Source organism: Populus alba, chromosome 7, assembly GCF_005239225.2.
Source record: "Populus alba chromosome 7, ASM523922v2, whole genome shotgun sequence".
In the NCBI taxonomy this organism is placed as follows: Eukaryota; Viridiplantae; Streptophyta; class Magnoliopsida; order Malpighiales; family Salicaceae; genus Populus; species Populus alba.
This window is the reverse complement of record NC_133290.1, coordinates 5,934,993-5,941,903: the sequence shown is the minus strand read 5'-3', so window position 1 is coordinate 5,941,903 and position 6,911 is coordinate 5,934,993.

Sequence of the window (6,911 nt, the reverse complement as noted above, 5' to 3'; positions counted from 1 at the left end):
ATTATTGAACTGCTATTGGGGGTAGTGATTACTCATCACCAGATTGATTAAGTACAAATATGACTTAAATACCCTTGAAAAAAAATCTTAAACTAACATCTACATGATTTTTTTGTATTTTCATATGGATTTTTCATCATAATGAAGTTAGATGAGGGGAAATTTAGTATTTTCATAAATCTAAATTATATAAAAAAATTAAAAGTGGTTGGTGGGAGACACTTGTGCTTTTTGGGTAGCGTATGATGATGGTGGAGTGGCGTTGCGACACTAATGGTTTTTTTTTGTTCTCCTCCCACTTTTTTCTCTCCTTCTCTCTAAAAGTACACTAGCCATGCAAATTTTTATTTTTTCCTCTTATTTATTGAGATGAACTTCAGTTCTTATTATTTTGATTTTTAATTTTTATTCTTGACTTTTTTGTAAAATCTCAATTTATTTTCAATTTCATCATTCAATCCTAATTGGTGATAAGTTATTTTTTTTTCTAATTTGGTCCCTATTCTTCTGAATGTTTTATTTTTTGATTCTTTTGTTAAATTGATTTTTCTTTTGAATTTCACTCTTTAATAAAAAATTTATAGTTTCCCTCTAATTTATTTATTTATTTGATTTTGATCCTCATTTTTTAATTACTATTTGTTATGTGTATAATTAATTTTTTTTTAATTTTATTATTTAATATTTGATCGGTTGAGAATTGAGTAGATTTTGTAAATGTGGATGCCTTATTCACGTTTCAATAGAGAAATTGGTGTCATTCCATAAAAGTTGATATAAGAGTACCTTTTATATTAAAAAAAAAAACACATCCCTTTTAAATTACATAAATAAGTCATCCCACCAGATTCACCCTGTATATATACTTATATTTTTTCGGTGCCAACTTGAAGATATATATATATTATTTTTTTTTTTTTTTTTCACTCAGTAAAGTAAACAAACCTAGCTAGTTTTAGGTGAGCCAACTTGAAGATAGCAGATTCATCTTCCAAAGCATTAGCATATACTTTTCGAGGAAAATTACAGGGAGACCTAAAGAATGTCAGTGCCGACTATAAAGCTTAATTAAAAGCCAAAACAACTTTCGAGGCGATGTGGTATTGGCCTCTAAGAACTCAGGCGCGGCTAGCATCTAGCAATAACATGCATTCAAAAAGCTGCAAGCTAGCACTCCCAAGGTTCGTGGCTGGCAAGCTGTCCACCTTACCTCTTGACTTTTATTATAACATGCTTCTCTAGCCTCAGGACAAGAAACGCCACCATTTTGCATTAAAGAAATAGGAATAGAAAGAAAAATCATCAATTGAAAATGTGAATGGTGGGACTTGGGCACCATTCATATTGCTTTTAGCTGGCCGTGGCCTTGAAGATTTTAATGAGATTGGAATGGTTATATAGTATATCAGATCAGAGCAAGATACGTATGCGTATAAAATATTAACGGTTGCATGGGGCATGCAAACTGTTGACAGAGCATCCCGATACTCTAAGCTATACCCCCACATAAGCAAAAATGTTTGAGGATGCGAGTGTATATGTGCGTGTGAGATAGAAGTGATCATTTATTACTCATTAATTCTTTGTAACTTATATTTTTTCTCTTTATTGGAAAAAATAAAAACATATGTTGGAATAAGATAAATGATAAACCAGAAAGATATAATTATAAAATAGGAGCAATTTGGACATGTTTTGGCTAATGAAATCTCTAAAAAATACATGAAAGTAGGCATTTAGAGTTGTTTTCGTCCTCCAAATAAGCCTCTGATGGCTTTTCAATCAGTATCAAATTGTGGAGCTCGGAATAAGATTTTCAGATTGGACTTACGAGCCCCAATTGGACTCCAAGATCACATGCTTGCCTTTCCGACAAACTTCTCAGACTTAATTTCCATCAATCTTGGACATGTATTCATCAAATAGATTTTTTTTGTGCGGACTTTAGGTATGTGCGGGCCTTTAACACACTAACCTCTGATGGACTTGGGCTTAAACTTCTCTTTTCCATTTTCTTTGAGTACGACCTATATGCTCATGCTGTGAAGTAATTAGACACTAGGTCTATTGATACATCTATAAAAACAAAATTTATTATTTATATCAAATCTATACATAGCAAAATATAATAGTTAATTATATAAACTAAATAAAATAATTAATATTAATTTATCTTAAACTTATTCAATTTATTTTAATAATATTCTTAAATCACTGGTGGGCTTGATAATGGCATGCATTTCAAATTCGATATAGAGATTTTGAGGTATTAACCGTCCATGTAAGCCAAATTAACAAGAGCATCATTAGTTGTAATTGTCGAAGCTAGCATTTCACTTCTCAAAGGCTCACATGACTGCCTCCAGTATATTTTACTCAAAGAAAGTACTTCAGCCCTCACATGCATTGCTGTCTTTGTTGCTCTACAAATAGAATGGTTCAGAGCTTAGGAAATCTTGTGATCCTGTGATTTAGCATGCAAGTTGCTCGCTAGCTGCCTGTTTCAACCCTATTTATTGCCTCGTCTCTCTTCAACTGATTCTAACTGTTCATTGTTGACTTCTCAAATCTGTGATCTTTCCCACCCGCCTCTTTGTTTCTTGCTTGAGAGTCAGATGGCACCTCTCCCAATCAAATTTCAAGCCAACTCTCCTCATCATGCCTTTTGTCCATGTTTCCTCTTGGCTTCAACAACATATTTTCTCCCAGTTTGCTTATATTCTCACTAAAGGTTCAACGTCTCTGTTCCAATCTTATGCTTGGTTCCTCCAAGCATATGATTGCGGGGGAATGTCAAGATATCAAAGGCTCTGCTTCAGCCACCTGTCAAAGAGAATAGAGAATATAATGGTTAACAAGTTTGTTAATATGGTTAGACAGTTAATGAATTCTGTTACAGTTGAGTAGAATACGTAACCAAGCTTCTCACCTTCTGTTGATATAAAATGAATGTAACAGTGCTGGGAATGTAAGCAGTGAATAATACACATAAACAGCATTACAGGCTACTTCTTGTTCATCTCTGTAACAATTCTTGCTAGCTTATCAATAGCAAGTTACATGTTAACGATAACCTCGATAACCCAGTCAATGCTACCACAGTGTCTCCACCGGCACCTCCAGCTCCGGTTGTTGGCGTGCCCCATCCATCCCTACCAGGCCATGTAGATGACTTCAGACCTACTGCCCCAGGCCACAGCCCTGGTGTTGGGCATTCCTTACAAAACTAGGGCAGCTTTTAAAAGCTTGAAACTTGGACAGGTCCTTCATTTCTCATGCTAAAATTACGTTTAGGTAAAAGAATGAAATGGTAGGATCTATTTGAAGTTCAAAAGGTTTTAGCACTATGTCAAAAAACCACTCAAGATAAAAGTTGAAGCCTTAGGATATAGTCTCGTATTATATCCTACGACACTTGTGAATGCTTTCAGGTCATCGCCCATGAAAATGAAGATGTGCATAAAATAAACTCTTTGGGTTTTAGTTTGAGATTTTATTTCTGATTGATCTTCCTCTTCACAAACATAAATGTGAGTGATGGAATTTTAGCTGTACTTTTGGATTCTGTTAACTGTTTATGTGTATTGTTGCTGTACTGTCCAAGTCATGATTATAAATAAAAATTAGATTACTGTTCTCCTTTTAGATCCTCATTGTGCACATTTTATAGCAGTTTCTTTCCCTCTTTCCTTTTTCCTTTTTCCTTTTAGGTTTTTCCCTGTTCAGGCTACCATATGTAGCTTTCAAAGATGTAAAGGCCATCCCTTATTTCTTTTTTTTTTCTTTTTTATAATAATCGAGAATATTATAAATGATACGCCCCCATTAAAAAAATGAGGGATGCTAAGGAAGATTACATGGGGAATTAAAAAACATTAAGAAAACAAGGAATCTATAGACCTGACTAGTTAGTCCAATTCATGATACATTCAGGATTCCTATAAAGATCAGAGCCTGTATAGCTGAAATTTTTAACAAAGGACTTCAACCAAAAGGCAACCGATAAAAGGTGAGGTCAAAAATCACATCCCAGTCTAGAGTTTTGTTGTCAAAGATCATGTGGTTACTCGCTATCTAAATTGACCAGTATAATCCTTTACAGAGAAGGGTAATTGCCTGACGCTGAAATTTTTCTTTTACCATGTTGGACCATTCCTGAAGGTTATGATATGGTTCTTTATGAGGAAGCTCTTTGTCCTTTTTGCTGCAAGGAGATTGAGACTATGCATCATCTGTTCCATCTTTGTCCAAAATCATGGTCTCTTTAGGGCAGACTATTTAGTTGGTTTGGTTGTGTAGGTTGTTCGCCGAAAGATTCCCTTATTTCTTTTTTCGGCATATGACTTCGTAGCAGATTGACTTCTGCTGTATTCGTGTATACAAATGCAATAGATGATCACTGAATATATTTATCTAAATTAATAGGCTGGAAAATGAGTTCATCTTCTTTATTCTTAGCGTATATTTTGGATTCATTAGTGGAGTTTCAGCTACCTTTTACCGAGTTACTGTTGCATGTTGCGCAATTGCTATAAGAAATTGATGGTTGGCAATCGTTCATCTTTCGGCAAAATCTTTAACTATAATTTCCGAATCTAAAATCAAAGTACGTTTAAGAGAAGCTTTAAAAACAGCAGAAGTTTCTTGCTGCCTCTATATTTTCAGCACCCTTTCAACGACCGATATATTTTGTTAAATATTAAGCAGGTAATCTAACAAAAAAAAGTTTATTTTAAAAGCCGAATATTCCGTCAATAATGAAATTTTATTTTCTTTATTTTTCATATTTTCATTATGGACGGAATCTCAAAATAAGTATATAACGTTGAGTTATTTCTTTCTTTCTTTCTTTTCATCAATGTTTCTGAAGAATTCATTTGTTATTTTGAAGGGAGGCTGACTAGAGTACTAGCTAGGGGCTAACTGCATCTTAAAATTGCAAATCCGAAGAAATAAATTGTTTACCAAAATAAATTATGCAATATAATTAATTTCATACAAATTTATTTTTTTTATTCAAGGAAACCCCACCCCCCGGAAATCATACTTTATGGATCCAGGTGAGCGAATAAAATCTCGGCTATCCCAGGCTCTTACAAGAGATGCACGTCCTGACTCGAACTCGAGACTTGCTGTAATTTGAATTGTTATTGCATAATTTATATGTATAGACAAAGTACTAATATGTATATCATTAAAAAGTTGACAATTAAGATCCTACGTATTTAGTCAATCCAATTAGTCTAGACATAGATACATAAAATGGACAGAATGATTCTCCTCAAACTCAAATTCCTCCTGTTTCTTGAAGTGATCTATGACACATCAATAAACGTTTGGCGGCTTTGGTGTTATATTTCTAAGCTTGTCCAATCTTTCAAGTAATGTATAGCTTGTAGAAAAAAATATAATTCATATATGGTATTGTATAAGATTATATAAGCAGGTTTACCAATAAATCAGTATGATTTCTTCAAAAGATATAAATATATATATATATATATCAAAAGATAAATATGATATATTCCGGAATTTACGAATAAATCGGCCATTGATCTCATGACCATAGAATCACCTTGTAAACCATGGGAATGTTTCTGCATAAGCTGCTAGCATGGAATTAATAATATTTTCCCACAGTACTTCCTATGAATCAACAAAAAGGCAAAGGCCACAAGTAACCAACACCATGAACAATTGGGATTCGAAAGCAACGTGGGAGATTCTTCAAACTTTGCACGTTTCCATATAATTTAATAACTACCGACGATGAGAAATGCATGCTCGTGCATTACAGCCTAGCAAAGCAAAGGGAGAATCAAATAGTACTTTGTTGTCTGATTCAGTGTAATAATTAGTTGCTTATCCTATGTTTTAACTACTCCGATTCAGTGAGTGGAGGCTGGGTGGGGAGGTTCCCCAATTCGAGGAGCCAACAGGAAAGATCCTTTTGCAAGACCTTTATCTGTTTTACTATTAATTTCAATGTACACGGAGGGAGGAGAATAGCTTGGCGGCGGCGCTTTGGAGGTTATGATTTGTTTCATTTGACTTGTTCGATCAAAACAAACTAGCAAGCAGCAACAAAGTCTTGACGCTATTGGAAAGTAGGTCCCAATGGTACATGGTGGTTTTGACTGAAATCTCGACCCATGACCACGACTTTTCTCAATGAATTATGTGGTTGCCACGTGCTTTGAATTATAATATAGATACATTGATTCACCGTTTAAGTTTGTAAGAGGTTTCTTAGTTGAATTAATTTTCAAAGTTTAAATTAATGCTTATGTTTGAAATATTTTCGAGGATATAGACTGGAATTCCAAATAAAATTTAATTTATTAGGTAGTATTTACTTATTATTGTAGAATAGAAAATTAATATAGGATATTGTTATCATTACAGTTACTCATATATCTATAAAAATAGGAAAGTAATATAGGATGTTGTAATCATTACAGTTATTGTAGTGTTCTGCTACCTCTATATAAATAGGAAGGTTGGCTAAGGCACAACCCAACACATTCCATTATTCTCAACTCCATACAGCACCCCATTGCTCTCAATTTCAGCAGCGAGGTTATGGTCAACAGCCTACTGCCAACCTGGTGCAGCGCAATCTCTCCTCAACCAATTCTGTTGATTAGTTTCTGGATACTGGTGTCAATCAACACGTCACACCTGATCTTTCCACCTTGACCGCTTCAGAACCGTATCTTGGTAATGATAATTTGCATGTTAGTGATGGTAAGGGCCTTCCTATATCTCATCTTGGTCATACAAAAATATATACACCACATCGTTCTTTCACCTTATCTAATGTTCTTCATGTTCCTGCAATCACGAAACCTCTGCTCTCTGTTCAGAAATTTTATCTTGATAATAATGTTTATTTTGAATTTCACCCTCAT